General features: G+C 40.8%; 1 protein-coding gene across 20 annotated transcripts in view; it reads left to right on the forward strand.

Moving 5' to 3' along the window:
* IKZF2 (IKAROS family zinc finger 2) overlaps nt 1-17,527 on the forward strand; it is a 114,012-nt gene that overhangs the window by 18,737 nt on the left and 77,748 nt on the right. For 2 of the 20 annotated variants that reach the window (XM_021400805.1, XM_021400807.1), the window contains exon 1: nt 15,333-15,441. The exons of 17 other annotated variants lie outside the window; for them this stretch is intronic. The gene's annotated coding sequence lies outside the window, so the exon portion shown is untranslated. Of the gene's footprint in view, nt 1-15,332; nt 15,442-17,527 lie in introns of those variants that run through there. One more of the 20 variants, XM_021400809.1, reaches the window with a different exon arrangement.

Consider the following 17,527-nt stretch of genomic DNA (forward strand, 5'->3'; position numbering starts at 1 on the left):
GAGGGGGGGTGAATGTATCTTGCCCATTAAAGAGCCTCTCTCTATGCTGTGACTGTTTCAATACTATGATAAAAATAATTTAAAAGGATTCTAATAACTAATTAACCTGTTTGTTAATGGATTAAGTGTTGTCTTAAGGGCAGCAGTTTGAGTCCATCTAATCAAAGTTGACTGGAGGTATGTCCTGTGGCTATGACAAACTTTGTTTTATAATAGCATGTATTTTTCAGTAGCTGCTTGCCATGCTGTAATGTGGTTGGAGTGGGAGAAACAGAAAACTGGTCATTTCCCGGCAGATAGCAATAAGTTTCTACTCAGTCAGAATGCTCTATATGCTGTGATAGGTTTATAATTATTATCCTAAGATTGATGTCTTTGGGAGGAGTGTAAATTTGTACAGCAGTAATCCATTAAGAAATCAATAATCATTCCATCCTGAAATGCAGTTTCTGTACAATATTATAAATGCACACCAAAGATTTCATTCTAGGCTTGCCTTCCCTCTCCATCCCCTCCTCTTCCCTGAACTCCAAGTTCAATGTCGTTCGCTGTGTCAGAAAAGCGATTACATGGTAGGACCCTTCTTTCCTGTCAGAAAAACAGGGATGGTAATATGAGCATCATCTTGAGAGGCTGTTAAACTTGTAGTGTGATCTTTCCTTTCCCCGCAACGCTGTTTTGATCTTGGGAAATTCCCCCTCTTCTCTACCTCGCTTTCATCCCTTCTAGATGAGGATGATGAAGATTCATGCATTGTTTCTCTGTAAAGGACTCTGGAGAGGAAGTGTTAGATATGTGCGAAGTTGTGGTACATGCATATTTCCTTTTCCTCACTCTCCCTCCTCATTCAGTCTTCATTTAACATCACACGAGTCTGATCATCAGATGCCACTGTGTTCTGCTGGACTTCCTTTTCTGCTCTGAGCTCTCCCCAGTCGGGCACATTTTTGAAATGCTGTTGTAAGTAATCTTCTGATCTAGAGAGCTGGAAACCTCTTTATCTCAGAGTGAAGGTGTTTGCAGCTGATAAATAATAGACTGTATGACTGAGACTGGGAGTACTACTTTAGTTTCTCTGTGGAAGGCTAGGTTATACAGCACAAGGTACTGAGCTGGTCCAGTTTTGATCTCACAAGGCAACTTGCAGATGGGAAAAGGAAATGCTATTGCAATAGTAAGAATGCACTTATCTACTGACTTCAGTAGACCTTGACTAAGAGCTACTAGGCACAGAGTATTAATACTGTATTTCCTTACCTTTTGTTTTCCTTCTTCCTCTACATTTTGTTAAATGGGTTGAAACATTTTCTCAAGTGTAATTTAGAATCATCAAATTATTGAAGTTGGAAAAGACCTCTGAAATCATCTAGTCCAGCCATCACCACCATGTCCCTAAATTTAGCCAGCTCAACTGTTGATTGAAAAATGAGACATTTCTTAATGGTATCTTTTCATTACATCCATTTTGTTTGTTATCCAGGTCTAATTTCACCTTCTGTTTTCTCATCTACCCCAATAAAATCACATCCTCCCTAAGGTGAGTGTGCTAACTTGGTTCTTGCTTTTTACTCTTCTCAGAACATCTAATGCATGGGTTTTCACCAGCATTTTCAGTTCTTAGAGGGGGAGAGCAAGACCCAAGTGTTTATTGCATCTTTCCTTCTGGGGTGCAAGAGTCTCAGGTTATGTCCAGAGGTCTGACAAGAATAGAATAAGAGGTTTTGCCTTTGGTTCAACTCATGTGTACTTCAGCTTACCAGAGCAAGCCACAGGCATACCTATGTGAGTAGAACTATTCATGTATTTCAGTATTCACAGGCTTGTGCCTTAGGAAGGGTGTGTGGAAGAGCTGGTGGTGGAAGAAGCCGAACATGGTAAATCCCTCACTGTAGTTCTGTATGGGGAGAAGTGTCATGCCTGGCTCAATTGCAGGGCAAGCTTGGCTTTGGCTGGTTTTCGGAGGAACACGTGAAGTTATCATACTAATGGAAAAAGGCCTAGATGCCAGAAAAAAATGCTAGAATATCAATTGTGTTTGATGGGTCTCCATTCAGCATTGGCTTTTTGTGTGTTTAATTATTTTTTTTTTTTTAATTCTTGAAGCCATGAGCTCCATGCTGTGCTGTTTTCCCACCAAGCAAGATTACTCCTTCATTTACTTTAGAACTCTTCCCTCATGCAAAGGCTGGCACTTTGCTGCAAGTTTCAACTCTCCTTAACTTTGTAACCTGTGTCACTTTACTGATGGCCTGCATACCAGTCAATGTCTCTTATATGTCAGTACTATTCTTAATACTGAAAATTGCATTTTTTCCTCCTTCTGGTCAATTTGTGATACAGAAGAAGCAGCTGACTGACAGCTGATTTTTCTGCAATGATTTGCTGAAGTGCTCATGCAAATGGTGTGTGGCTTTTCAGCAAAATAAGACTACTTTATCACATCTTTTTGTGTTTTACCCATGACCATTTTTTTCCAGTGGTTGGCAGAATGGTGAGTGCTGAAAGCCCAATATGGGCTCACAGGATGCTGAGTTTAACAGATAGAGCTCTATTAGCTTTCAGCTGCATTTATCTTTACTTTTCAAATCTCTATTTAGAATTACCTGCAAGTGGTTATTTTCCACTGTGGTTTTCTAAGACTCTTCTGCTTTTGTTGTTGTATTTCTGAACTACTAAAAACTCATGGCCACATACATAACTATTATGAATGTGTATATGTCCACCAATAGCTTGTTACAGAAAGTGGTGTAAATCGCTCTTTGGAACAAAAATTCTCCAAAGAGAAATATTTAATAAATTGAACTGTTAAGAGATGCTATCTCAATCAATAAGTTGGAGTTAATTGGCTGTGTACAAAGCATTTTTAAGCCATTCCCCTGAAGATTCTGCAAATTAGTTTTAGAGCGCCTTTCTGGTAGACTGTTAAGCTGCTTTCAAAGACCAGTTTTCAATAACCATTAGGTTTTTTTTAATGATTATTAAAATAAAATTAATTCAATTTTCTTCAATTTCTAGACCCTAAAACATTTTACGTTGTAGCTATGTGTCTCACTAAGTGAAAGTAACATGGTTTAAGAACAACTTTGCTTTTTTTTTTTCCCTTTTGTTGTATGCCTCTGTGAGTATTCCATGCTCTAGTGACTGCTCCAGAAAACAGTCCTCAGCTACTCTGTGTGATGTGTTATTGTTTGTGGGCAATAACAGCACTGCAGACGTAATATTCAGTTCTGTGTCACCTCATTTTTCAATTTTTCTGGTTGTGAACATTATCAAAGTCTCCCAAGTGCAACGTGCTGACCACAAACTGGGTGTTAGAACCAGTGGTCCTGAACTGTTAGTTCAACGTGAAGTTTGCATGCATGGTTTAAACCCATCAGAATTAAAAACAAACCCCAAACCTTCTAGTTAGTTTTAGGAGCTGTGGATAAATTGCAGGAAAGGGATTTCGTCTGAAGGTCTCAAAGACATGGTTAATGGTGATGAAGCGGGATCCTTGGTGCTTTCAGAGAACAGAGGTAGAAGAACTCTCTTGGCAAAAGCCCCTGCCTTTGGGACGTCTCACTGGGACTGTTGCGGGCCTGGTTACTAGAGATGGCATGAATTGCTGGAACATCTGTAGCTAGGTCAGCTCCGGATGAGCAGGTCCTAAGTGACTTAGTCAGTAACAGCCACAAATGGAAGCTGAAAGGCCTGTCTTCCAGCTGTGTGGTTGCTCCTTCAGACAACATCTCCTCCTTTGTGGGTTGCATAGAAGAGTTAAATGTGTTTATTGGAGCGCTTCCCCTTTGTTTTCTTTTTTTGGTTGCTTTTTTTTTCCAAATGTCACCTCTAAAAGTTAAGGTAAATTGTAAGAAAGAAAGAAAGAAATCCTTAGTATAAAATTCACAGAATTAAGTAATTCAAAGCTAAATGCTTTTTATTTCTTAAATCTTTGTCCTGGATATTTTTCTTCCCATTGTGTCCCACCAAAGGTCTTCACCCTGCCTCGTAAGCCGGAGGAAGGTGAGAGAGTTTTAACCAGTTGAGAAATGCTCTATTGGAATGGGGAAATCGTAACAAGCCTTCTTGAGGCTGATTCTCACTAGCTCAGTTGGGAAAGGGTGGGGGGGTAAATCATTGAGTAGGTATATCTTCCATTCAGCAGGAGCTGCACATGATGGGATTATTAGTATTTCTAAACTAAAGCCCCTGACAGATCCTTGGATACTTAAAGCTGTTGTGATGCTTTACCAGATGGTTCAGAAATTCAGACTGGAATATCTCATTGGCTGGTGCCGAACAATGACATTTCAAACCCACGCGTTCATTTGGATTTTAATTTTCAGGGGAATTAAAGTTTTTTGGAATATGGGCTGTCTCTTTCCATATATATACTCAGCACCTTATGTAGTTGAGTTTTGCAGTGTCTTTATAATTCACTGACGACTGCGTTACTTCTGAAAGAACAATTTGAGCAGTCACACAGTATTAACTGCATACCTGGACCAGCGAAACACAGACGGGATAAGCGTGCAAGTTGTTGGCTATTTAATGCACCTGCTTTGTTTTATATCTGGTAACTGCGTGAACAGGTGATTATGCTAAAACATGCCATTTTTGATGCTGTATCTCTTTGTTCTTTTCACTTTTCAAATCTCATCTTTGAAGCCCCAATCCTGCCAATACAAATGCATTTGCATAACTCGATACAAGCAGAGTGTTGCTGTTTATTCCTGCTAGGAGTTGAGCTGTTCAGTCCTGGCTCAGCCGAGCACTTTTAATGAGACCCCTCTGCTCTGGGGGAGAAAATCAAAGGCGATGGGCTGGTTTTTACTCCCTTTCTGTCCAGTGGCATTTTGAAAACAGGATGCAGTGCCCCTCTGGCAAAATATAAATATTTTTAGAGCCTGCCAAGTCAGTCTCTCTGGCTACCCACATGGCTGTCCTGGCTAGCACTGGAACCTTTAAGCTACTTCTTAGCTGCCTTGAGGAAGGGATGGGAGTACTGCTATTAAATTCCCTTGTAAACTACTCAGGGCAAAGATTTCTGTTTGGTTGTGTGTAGGTATGTGGGGTGGTGATAGGTTACCTTGTAGAAATGTAAGTGCAAGGATGATTTGGGGATTAGGGAAGGGATTCGAGCTTAGTATTTTAGGAATGCAAAATTTATTTATAACACTTGCTTAAACAACAGTGTTGATGCACATTCTACACCGCAATGAACTAGGATGCTTTGCTGGCAAGGGAGAAGTTTTGCTCTCCTCCTGTCCTTGCTTACCCCTTATGCCTCTGTTAACACTGGTGAGGATGGAGTTTGGTTCTGTTGAGAAGAAAAAGGACATTTTATATAATTATTTTTGTGCGTTAGGCTGGTACATTCAATCCCACTTTTCTTGATATGATTCATTCTATTTGTACATGACTGATGCACAGTATTAAATAATGTGCGGGCTGTTTTTTTTCTGTAAAACAAGTCTTCCCTTGGCTTGTCACAAAAAGCTGACACATGTTGGTTCTTCACTCAGGGAGTTCTGCATCTGTCGACATTTCAGACATAATCAGTTTAGATTTCTGCAGCTGATTAGCGTTCACCTCTAACCAAACTGAGAAGCTGCTCCTCCAAATGGTAACAAATAATATCCTAATTAGTTCTCTGCCTAGTGCTAGCTGGAGCCCTAGCTGCAAGCGACTGGTCTCAGAGGCCTTTCTGTTCCAATCCACTGCCTTTACAGACTGTTGTATCAGCACTTAGGCCGGGCTTTTATTCCCCCTGCCTCCAAATGCTCACAAAGCAATTAATTATGCACCTGACGGTAGGCATTAGGCACGCAACAGTATTCCACATACAGTTATGAACATTTCATTAGCACCAGTTGATTTATGTATGATAATGAAAGCAGGAGAAGGAATGCTGGGCAGGACTCCAGGATTATCCCATAGCCCTGGTGATGTTGAGTGTCCCTGTGAAGCTGTCTGAGCTGACCACCCAGCGCAGCTTAAAGGCTGCTCCGCTCGGAGGAGAAACCCGCAGGATGGAGGGAGCAGGAAACAGAGGAAGGAGAGCGGCGTGGAGAGCAGCTCTTGTACGGCACTGCCGGTCCAGCTGTGACAGCGCTGGGTTTTACCAGGAAGTTTTAAATGGGTTTATGCTTTTCTGAGTCTGATTAGCTAGTTAGCAAAACATGCCCATCCCTGTCTATTAAACTCTGTGTACTTCCTCTTAGCTGATGGGTTGTGTGCGGTTTTTTTTTGTACAAGCCTGTTTTTTAAAAAGCAAATAAATTTAGTTGAAGATGTGATTTGATAAATAGCACAGGGCATGGCAGAATATCTATTGTCATTTTGCAGAGCAAAAGCAGTGTGGGCAACTGCAGTTAGAGTAATTTGACCAAAATAGTGCAAAGAATTAAAGAATGAGAAGGGGGAGAGAGAGACAGAGGTGGGGGAAATGCCTTAGGAGCATGTACAGCTGTGGCTGTCCATGGGTGCACTAAACATTAGGGTAGGTAAATATCCAGTACTTGAAAAAGGAAGTTTTAAAACATGAATTGGCTTTTCAGCTTCAATTCAGTAACTTTTTAAAGCTCTGCTCAAGTTTGAAATTGAGAGAACCTGTTTTAATAAATGAACTGTTTTGAGGAAAAAATAATAATTGTGAAAGTGCTGCTTAAATGTGTGTTGCTGAACTGTTAAAGAATGCATAGCTACTAAAATCGAGGATGTCAAAAAATCAGCACCTGTAAGTAAAGCTTTTTCCTGAAAAGGCTTTATTACTGTAGTTGGTGCTTTTTCTGTTGGTGCAGGGCTATTTTCTTTACTTTATTCAGGGTTCAGTCAAAGCAGCTGAGACAGTGAGGAGGTAGATTTTTAATTTTTTTTTCCAGCAGACTTTTGAATAAGAACTGGTTTGAGAGGTTGAGGCAATTCCAGTTTGTGTTCAGATGAAGTTGGCAGAAATAATGAATTTTAAAATCACCTAGGAAATGAAGTTGTTAATTATCTTTAATATATTAATGTGTAAAACAAATGTGCAAGTAAATGAATTCAAAGCTGTTCAAAAAAGTGCGAAGCAGTAACAAAAAAGTGTCTGATCTACTATAGAGCTTAGATTCATTTGCAAAGTCGCTGCTTTTTGTGGGTACTAGTTAATTTTTTGTTCAGAAAATATTTGAGAAGTCCTAATATGAGACAATGTTAAGCTACTGTGTGTTTAAGTGTTTAAACTGAAGTTTCCTTCTAGTTTTTTTTACATCTCAACTCTAAAAGGCAATTCAGACCTCAATCATGAATTGATTCACGATGTCGTTGTCTTTAATAATATATATAATATGTGTTACAAACAAGAAACAAAGTATACCTAATCTGTTAGGGTTTTGGAGTAGCTGACATGCAGTTACTGAGAAAGTTGTTAGTTAAACTGAGAAGATAAATGGGTGTAGCTATTGTAAAGTGCATGAGAAAGTGTCTAAATGGAAGCTGATGGCAGACTGTAATGGATGGGAGTTCTCAGGCTGCAACAAGATTGCAAGTTCCTTCTGTTCAATCTCAGAAACGATTTATTTCAAATATTCATTATTTGCCATTAAAAATGATGAGTTACCGATATGACTTCCAAGTCAAATCAGAAGGCAATACCAATGTGAAGGAAAGTCAGAAATTTGCATGGGAGGAGTTGACACACATTGGTGGAGCAATGAAAATGAGAAGAAACATGATTGTGTGCTGTGCCAGGCTACACACAGGGCTAGCAGGAATTTCTCTTGTAACCTGCATGCCTTGTAGCTGAAAATGAAAAAGAAGAGAGGTCTACATGTTTTTAGGTGACACTAGGTGTCTGTCAGATGCCAATATCATACGGTTATGAAAGAGGCACATGCCATGATGCGACAGTGCTAGTGAAGTGTTCCCAGTGGAGATGGGAAGTGCTGACGCTGTTCTACAGGCCTGAGATCCAGGGTGGCCTTGCCCATGCAGAGGTCTGTGCTGCAGTGAGTGGACATCTTCTGTTTGGTGTACAGCTTTTACAGCTAGTTCAGGAATCTCTGCTTGCTGTCAAGAAATGAAGGCGTATTTGGTCAAGTCTCATCAGCCTGGTAAAGTCAAGCCTTTTGAAAAGGGTGTGGGACTGTGCCCATTGACATGTACTGGAAGAGGGGTTGACATCAGGTGTAAAGAGACACCTGTTCCTTTCAGAGAGGTTGAGATTTACTACCAATTGTGTAGCCTGCTTGGGGCAATAAGAAACTCCTCCCTCATCCTCAGCTCTTGCTTGAAGGCTGATATCAGTTACTGTGAAGCCCAGGACAAGGTCTGTAATGTCTGTGCACTTACACAAGGTCTTGCTCTCCATGGGCCATGTTTCAGTGGTATGGCAGCAGAAGCAGTCTTTTTCAGGGCTTTGTGTAGCCCTAGCACAAATTTAGTATCCTGCAGAGTGATGTAAACTCCGGTAGGAAAACCTTGGCAAGAACTGTACTGTGCCTATAGAAAACAGTTGACTACAGGCAGTGCTGAGATGCCTGGAGGCAAGTTTATGGGCTCCCTTCAGTGGAAGGAGATCCTGGAATCATAGAATTGTTTCGGTTGAAAGGAGACTTTAAAAGTCATCTAGTGCGGCTCCCCTGCAATGAACAGGAGCACCTACAGCTACATCAGGTTGCTCAGAGCCAGGTCCAGCCTGACCTTGAATGTCTCTATGGACAGGGCATCCACAACACCTCTGGGCAGCTCCAGTGCTTTGTTATCCTTATTGTAAGAAACTTTTTTTTCCAACTTGACCTTGTTGAACTTTGTGAGGTTTGCACAGGCCTATCTCTGAAGACTGTCCAGGTAACTGTGGACAGCAGCTTTTCCCACTGCTGAGCTTGGTGTCAACCACATCTTTGCTGTGGATGCACTCAGTCCCACTGTCCATGTCACTAGTGAAAATATGAAATCCCAGTGCAGACCTCTGAGGGTCACTGCTTGTCACTGGTCTTCATCTGGACATTGAGCCATTGACCACAAGGCTTTTAATACAGCCATCCATCTGATTCCTTATCCACCAAGTAGCCCATCCATCAAATCTGTGTCTCTCCAGTTTAGAGACGTGGATGTTGTGTTGCTCTCAAAGAGATAAATGAGATATTTCTCTAAATTATACAAGCTATACTAATTGTACAAAACAGTCGAGAAAAACTCCCCTTTTTCTGCAATTAAGTAACTTGAAATTGGCCAGGCTTGCAGAAAATGAAAAATAAAAACACTTCTGAGTGAGCACAAGAAATTTCATATAAACAACATGTTTGTTGTGACCTCACCAGGGGCAAAAGGGGATGATTTCAAGCATTGTTTTGATGTTTAGCATGAAAACATACGGGCATTCTACTGCCAGTATAAAGTGAGATACCCACTTTAGCAACATGTGCTGTAGGCATCCATAAATAGTAACAAACATCAGCATCTAAAATGTTTTACTGTAATCCTCTTCTATGAATAAAAGCAACCCTCGGACCACAGGTATGAACATCCTGAAGTTCTGGATTTTGCTTGAACTGTTTGCCTCTGTCTCTGTGCTTCACCCTGATGTAGGAAGAATGGACCAAAACACCACAGGCAGATACCTGCTCCTGGAGCTGGCATGTGATATCATCTGCTGGGGGAGTCTCTGTGGTTTGCGGCTCTCCCAGTATCTAGCATTGCCTCAGATAGCCCTGTGCAGTTAATACTGTGGCTATCACACCGTACCAAGTGCAGCAGCTGGTCACGATTTCAGGAATACTACTGGAGTGGAAAGCCACAGAATTCAGACAGCTGCAAAGCTTATCCTGCAAGCAGGCCACCCAATGGAAGCATTAGTGACAGAGTAGCTGCAGAGCAATCTTCAAGGCCTCCCCAAAAATATTCCCTGAATGTTACCCCAGGATTACCAAGTATTTGAGCAGGAGAGAGATGTTCCGTATTTTGCTATAGACCTGGAGGAACTCAGTGAGGACTTAGGAGTTGTAGTAACGTACTTTTTTTGCTGTGCCACCAGGCAAGGCCATGCAAAAATGAAAGTCAACAAACACTTGCATTTCCCCTCTCCTTAGTAAAGGAGGATGGAAGAAGGAACATTCTCTTGCTGAACAGCTATGGAGAGTCTAAACAAATGGAATGCTCTTTTGCGAGCCACTGAGTGAGATGGGGAGAGACCTCACTGCTCTGTAACAGCCTTTGCTAGTCAAGCTTGATATCATCCATGCAGCAAGTAAAATATTTTGAGGAGGGTAAAATTGAGTCAAGAAGAACAGTTTTAAATAATATATCTCTATTCCTAATACATACAGTTAAAATACAGAGATTAATATGAATTTTTTACACTTGGAACTTACAAACTTAGTGTGTTATCCCTCTTGTGCACATCTTCTGTTACTTTCATGTTATACCTGTACTCAGAACCTAGTCTTGGATACTTTACATGGAAGAAATTACAATGAGTGTAAGTCTGAGGACTTTGTATTTCTCATCGATGCTGCATGATGTTAGGTGCAGATCCTGGAAACGTAACATATTCCAGTTTCCAGTCGACTTGGGTGCTAGACTTTTCCCTGCCTGTTCTGTGAAGAGCAGGGTTAGGCTCATCTGTAATTTCAAATGATTGAGGAGCTGCAGACATCAGGATTTGGGCCTTTGGAGTACTGGAGATTTAACTCTCCTTTGGATAAATGAAATTCTGGTGGCTATTAAACTTTTGGCCTAGCCATCTGTGTAGTTTTTCATAAAACCTACAGTAAGCTCTGCATAAATATTCTGGCAAATTTGCTTTGGTTTTTATGGAAGATGTCCATACGAAATTAAAACCTCATCTAGTGCCAAATTTTAAGGCAGTTTACATTAGCTGAAGTGCAGACCCAGTACAGGGCCTGTGATATAGAGCACCTGACTTTGTAGTTTACTAACTTGCCATAATTTTTATTGAACATGAAGCTCCATGTTAAACCATTAGTCAGCTTTCTTTCCCTTATATTTATCACTTGAAAAGAATGTCATTCTTCTGTAGTATGTTTGAAATCATGTATTTGCTCCAAAGCTCAAAATTCAGTTTAATAGCCTATCTCTTTTCTTGTATGAGTAGGATGGTGTAACGTCATGTTTTTCAGACAAACCAAGTATGCTGCCCAGATAGTGAACGAGAGAAGGGATGAACTGGTTCTGGCTAATAAGAATCTTGGGCAACAGTTAGTAGGCCAGTATTTTCTGAGAAAGAATTTATTATAATGCATTTGAGATTTGTAACTGTTTCTGTTAACACCAGAACACTCTGGGGTGTATTTTCAAAAGAGCATTTGCTAATCCTGTTAACAAATAATGGGATTTGTGCATGTACCTCCCATGGGCTCACATGGAAACATACATTGAAGTATCAGAAGTTTCCTGGATGCATGTTTCAGACTTACTATGTTCTCTACAGACTAAGAATAGGATTTTCCCAATGCTCTAAATTTTGATCTTATTGAATGTACATATTGGGAGAAAATACTGCTGGTGGTGGTTAAAATAAATGATGGAGTACTTCAAAATTATCTTTTAATGCAGAGCTGTCATGGTTCTGGTCTGCCTGGTGTTACAGTGGAAGAGCCTGGGCTCTTCTGGGAAATAAGTGTAAGTATGTTCTTTATATTTAAGCAGGAGAGTGTACCTGCAGTGTTATTCAGAAGAAAAGCTATTCTAATCAACCTTACCTCAAGATCTTGTCCATCAAACCCAAACAATACAGAACTGTGCACGCATATGCATTGAATATAATGTTGGGGTTTGGTTTTTCATGAGATTCACCAGATTAGTACCTGCTTGCACTGAAGTTGGCTCTTGGAATGTGATGATTCAATATCTCGCTGACAGTGTGACAAATAGGGCTTGGTTCTTGCAGATTTGTTTCCTTGTCTAGCTTTATTTCCACTGCTGGATGACTATCTCTGCAAGGGCTGCTTGACAAAAGGACAGAAATGCACATTTTGGTTGAAAATTAGCACTGAGTTTTGCCCATTTCCTTTAAATGGAAAAGTGAACCTAACGTATCTTGTTTTTATCAAGGAATTTGTTTGCTGGAGGCAAGCTGAAAAATGGCGTCTGAGGCCTATGGGCACAAATAGACCCCAGTTTAATACAGCAGCCTTTAAATATTGCAGTATTAGTATTAAATATTAGCAGTATTAGTAAGGCCAGACAGGTCCAGGATTTTCTGTGCCCGAGGCTTGTGGAAAAGCTGGAGAAAAGCTAAACAGTTGACTTAAAAAATGTGTGCTTAAAAGCTGGGAAGTAAAGAGAAGTGTCGTCCTCTGTTCTCATGGCAGTTCCGCTGAATAATCACTTGGCAAACTGCAGCGGCATAGCAGGGAAGCTCACGTTTGCAATTTAGGTGTAGGATATTGAGGGAGGTTAGAGGCTTTGCTAGTGTTTGGCTGGATGTTAAAAATGTTCTGTGTTAAGAACGTGTTTTCTGTTAAACCACGTCAGTGGTCCACAGCATTTGAGGTACTTAACGCAATGCAAATGAGAAAAGCTGATGCTTTTTGTCTACTTGGTAGTGGTAGTGGAACAAGGAAAATTGAGGTAAGTTTTTGGAATAACTTTATTTTTCACAACCTTCCTGGAAAAAAAAAAAAAAAATTCAGGTGGCCTGGACTCTCTGTCACTTTCTGAGCCCTTGGAGCTAGATTTTTGTTCTTGGCTTTTCACAAGAGATTGGTCCAACAGAAAACAGCTGATCCAGGAGCTTAGCTGAATTCAACCTGACCTGCTGTTTAGTAAGTCTCCTCTAAGCTCAGTTAAAAACTTCAGTTTTCTTCTTCAAGTTACGTTTGACTGAGTTAACTAAGCATTGAAGCAAATCTGTTTATTTCTCTTTTTCTTTTTACACTGCTCTTTCATTTCTGGACCTTCTGTAAGAATGACCACATGCTTTACTTTTTACTGATTCTGGTGTATCATAAAGTATTTTCTCAGTCATGTATCTTGTCATGAGCAATAGTTAAGGATGGAGAAGCTTTTTCTCCCTAGCGTATCTACAGCTTTCCTAGCTTTCAACAGAAATATCGTTGAGACCAGTGTAACATACGGCTTACCCCTTCCTGTTGACCAGCATGGTGAGTTATGGCTTTGAGTACTTATACATACTGACTCCGCAATATCAGCTTGTTAAGCACACGTGGCTGTGTGCTGGCTCTGTTCCTTCTCTGGTCTAGTCCTTTTTCAATTTAGTTACATTATTTTGGTGTTTTTTTTTTTTTTTTTATAACAGTAACATGATGTGCAAATGCAACAAGCTGAAACATGAAAGAGAAGGGCAAACCAGAACTGCTCTTAGTTGTGTCAAATGTATAATTAAATGAGTACCTATGTATTTTTTTTTAAGAGATTTAAAGTGACCTATGGATTGCTGCTCATCTCATTTAATACCACCCTGAAGTATTTTCACTTCTGGTACCCTTTGGCTCTCATTCTTAACTCTGTTTACTGTATAGACTCCCACTTCATATCTTCTTCCAAAGCCTTTCACCTTAACTGTTGCTCTCTGGTGCAGAATCTCGTGAAATACTTTTTAGCGTTGAGTGTACAACATCCCCCGAAATTCCTTCTTGTCATTGCAGTACCATTCGCGGGGAATTCCAGAGGCTTTGCTAAGCGTGACCTCTTCTGCCTCGGTCTAGCCAGCACACTCTTAAGCGAGCAGCTTTCCGCATTTTCCTAGCATATCATTCTTATGGCATGCAGTTTCCAAAACTTTCTCTCCGCAGTTGATTTTCAGCATTCTGGCTAGTAGTGTTACCACTCTTCTCTTGACCTGATTCAAAGTGATACTAAAATGAATGCTTTTCTAACACAATTCACTAAAGATTAAGTCTGTATTGTAGGAATCTTAGTATGGGGTCATTTGTGTGACACATCGTTACTGTGATGGACTAAGAGCTAAGATATTTTAAAAGAAATAGGAGCTTTCATGTATAAGAGTTTGGTAAGAAAAGTAAAGTTTTTGGCTTTTTTTTCTGGAGGATGCAAGTTTGTGGCATTCTTCCATTTTGTTTTGGGTGGTATTATCTGAAAACTGCAATATGCTTATTTCTGGTTTGCAGAGAAGGCATTTTTAGAGCAAGCTGATAACGCGCCAAAGTCTCTGAAACCTTAAAGTTGTGGTTAGCATAAAGACAGTTTAGGAAATTAGGTCACCATTACCTCACTATTCTGTTTTGTTTTTTTTTTTAAGTTTTTTTTTTTTTTTTTTAAATTTTAAATCCTGTCATGTATCCTGTAGTTGCCACTGTTGCTGTTTCACCAGTAGAACCTAAGATGGATGGAATTCCAAGCCGGCAGCTTGAAAAAACTTGAGACTGAAGGCCTGAAGCTTCAGAGAGGTGACTTCACTGCATGAAGGCAGCACCAGGAGAGAAGCAGCAGTGCAGTATTATTTGGGAAGGAAGGTCTGAGTACAAATTCATCTCTGACACTGCAGGAATAGGTTGGATTTGGGATCAGGGTGTTTTGCGGAACTCCCGGTAGGTGTTGCTCTCTGGAGCCATGGCTCCGCAGTGAGGAGCCTCAGTCTGCCTAGGTGGATATTTGCCTCTGCACCATCATCTGCAACAGTTCCACTCAGCAGAAATCATCCCTATGGGGGCTGTCAGGGAAACAAGGAACTTGAAAACCCAGACCTATTTATGTAGACCAAAAAAAATTGATTTTTCTCCCTTTAGAAATAAATAAATACATGCTATTAGCAGAGTCTGGGAATAGCTGAAAGCTTTATTCCCATCTGTTATACTGTGCGTGGCTCTTTTAAGGTGTGACCTTATCAGAGCTGGAATCAAAACACAAAGTAAAACTGAAGGCAGGCTCAATCTAGTTGAGATTCCCTTCAGTAGACCATGGCGATGGTGAACAATGGATGTGCTGCTGAAGTTCATTCTTTCCTTAAGTGTGGTTTTATCAGCAATTAGGGTGTAAAAAAAAAAAATAGCACTTATTGGCTTCAGGATCCTTCAAGCTTTCTGGCTTGCACTTGCTTACTTTGCCTAAAAATAAGGCAGGCTTCTACTCCAACTGTAGTATTGACTAAGACAGTGCAGCTTCACCTGCCGCATTAGAAGAACAGGCATTTATGCCTTGTTAATGGGGCTGCTCGTTAAACTCCAGCTGCAGAACCTTTACTGTTGCGATTTCTTCTGGGGACAGAAGGACGATGGTTTAGGTCTTAGTCTTCCAGGTGCAGGAAAATGAATCATTTTGGAGAAAACCAACCTGGTATTGCACTGTGCTGGATTTTGGTTGTTTTTCAGGTGTGTTCTAAGTACTTGATGAGGTCATCCATGAGTCATAGGGATCACTGTGACTAACCTGGTGGTGATAGAGGTAGGGAGAAGAGACTGGGAAGGATAAGGAAGAATGCAGTGGACAACTGTATTTGTAACCTCTGAACTCTGCAAAGTACTATTCGAGCAGATAAAGGTAAAATTGGCATCTCCCCCATTAACTCTACTTTCTCAGCCTGCACTTAGACCCCAGCGACTGAGGGAGGTGGAGAGACTGTTGTTGCACATGGAGGGGTTTTCAATATGAATTACAATTTGGGAACTGTATTTTGTGTATTGTTCAGCTGGCTATCAGGACCTTAACAAATACCAAAACAACCTCTCTCTCTCTTTTTTTTTTCTTTTAACTACATCACCTGTGACAGCTTCAGTTTACAGACTCCATTCTTCTTGTGGAAATTTTATTGTGTGACCGTTTCCTTGTTTAGTAATACAGTGGCTGGGGAGGAAGCAACTTTATACTTTTGATCTAATTTTAAAGCCTCAGAATAGGTCATTCAGTCCTCCAAACAATTTCTAAAGATTTTCGAATAAGGTATAACTTGATTTAGAAGGCGAGGAGTAAAGTGTCAGGGCCAAAACTTTGAAGGAGCTTTTATGTGTAACCTTATTGGGATTTTTAATGGGCTAAATACAGCATTGTAGGCAGAAGCTGTAAGCTGAGAAGCCCTCCATCTCAGCAGATCCTTGGGGATATGCCCTTGGGAGGGTTTCAGACTGCAAGAAAATGTGGAAAAACAAGAAGATTGCTCTGCAGGGATGGACATAATGTAGGGAGAGGTTGGGAAAGATAAATCCTTCTGGCCCCCTTCATTATGAGAGTAAAATGACACTTTTGGCTGGAGGCCAGTGAAACCTGGGAGATCTCGGATGGTGCAGACAGGACTAGCAACAAGTTTGGTCAGAGAATGGATTGGAGCAGTGCAGGTCTGCCTCAGCCTTGTGGGTTTTGTTCTGAAGGGATAGCGTTAACCCCTCTTTCCCCGCCGCTTTCCAGAAGCAGCAGTGAGGCAGAGACACGCAGCCCTCGCAAGAGAAGTGGAAAAATTGCTGGGGATTTTAATTAAACTTGGAAAAACAAGAGGTAGAGGAGGAGGTGTGGGATTGTTGGAGGAGCTGCTTGCTGTGACTTTGACCTGGTGACACTAAGGTTAGCAGCTGTTCTATTATCCCCACGCCATCAGAATTCAGAAGCGCTGTGCAGAGAGGGGTACCAGGTGGATTTGCCTGCTTGCAAAAAAAGCGTTTAAAAACTGTAGGTATTTAAACAAAAGAAACTGAAAATGATTTTCAGTGATAAACCTACCTTTTGGAAAAGTGCTGATTTTGACTTCAAATGTTGCTGTGCCCTCTTGGTTTCAGCTGTGTGTTGGCTGACCAGGATAGGGCTGACGTGGTGCTTTCAGGGAGACAAGGAAAACGCTTTAAAAATCTTTAACGCCTTAACTCCTCAATAAACTAAAATACAGCATCTTTCATGTGGCTATGGAAACCTGCTTATTCTGTAACCTTGCATTTCTGTCTGAGATAGGTGAAAATGTTACTCTAGGAAATTAGGCCATTAAGGGCTAGTTTATCAAATGAATTCAGGGTCACTCTGCTCCCCTTATAGTATATCTGCAGCACAGCCAGAGGTGTGAAGGCTGCAGATTTGACCAGATTGTCTTGAAATTAGTTCATGTGTGCAGAGGGGGGCAGCAATGATGTGTGGGTGCCTGATGGCCCAATGTCTCTGTGCGAAGCGAGCAATGGATGCTGCCTTATAGGAACATTTAGAAAGCTGGCTCTGGCAGCTGGAGCATGCTAGGGAGTCTGGTGCATTTGTACAATCTCAGGGGACAGTGCTTAATTTTTTTTGTAGGAGTTGCATGTAAACATGGGAGGGTAGAACTTGGCCTGTAAATAGGACCTAGTTGGGAATAAGCCTTTTCCAGAGCTAGGCTCGTATAATGATAGCTTACATTTCTTCAGCTAGACGCAAATGAGGGCCACAATCCTAAAAATGCTTACATAGAAGCTTTATTTTAAGATTCACCAAATACTCAAATTAGCCCGCGACTTCAGGGCTTTTAACTTAAGCACACATCTAAGCTTTTTTAGTGCCTCTGGCCATAGAGTGTTTCACTCTGGTGATGTATTTGTGCTGTTCCAACTGCTATAAGCCTAGGCATATCTTTCTATTTCCATAGCCTGAGATTTCTTTTAAAGCCCAACTTTGTAAA

This window comes from Numida meleagris, chromosome 5 (assembly GCF_002078875.1).
Source record: "Numida meleagris isolate 19003 breed g44 Domestic line chromosome 5, NumMel1.0, whole genome shotgun sequence".
In the NCBI taxonomy this organism is placed as follows: domain Eukaryota; kingdom Metazoa; phylum Chordata; class Aves; order Galliformes; family Numididae; genus Numida; species Numida meleagris.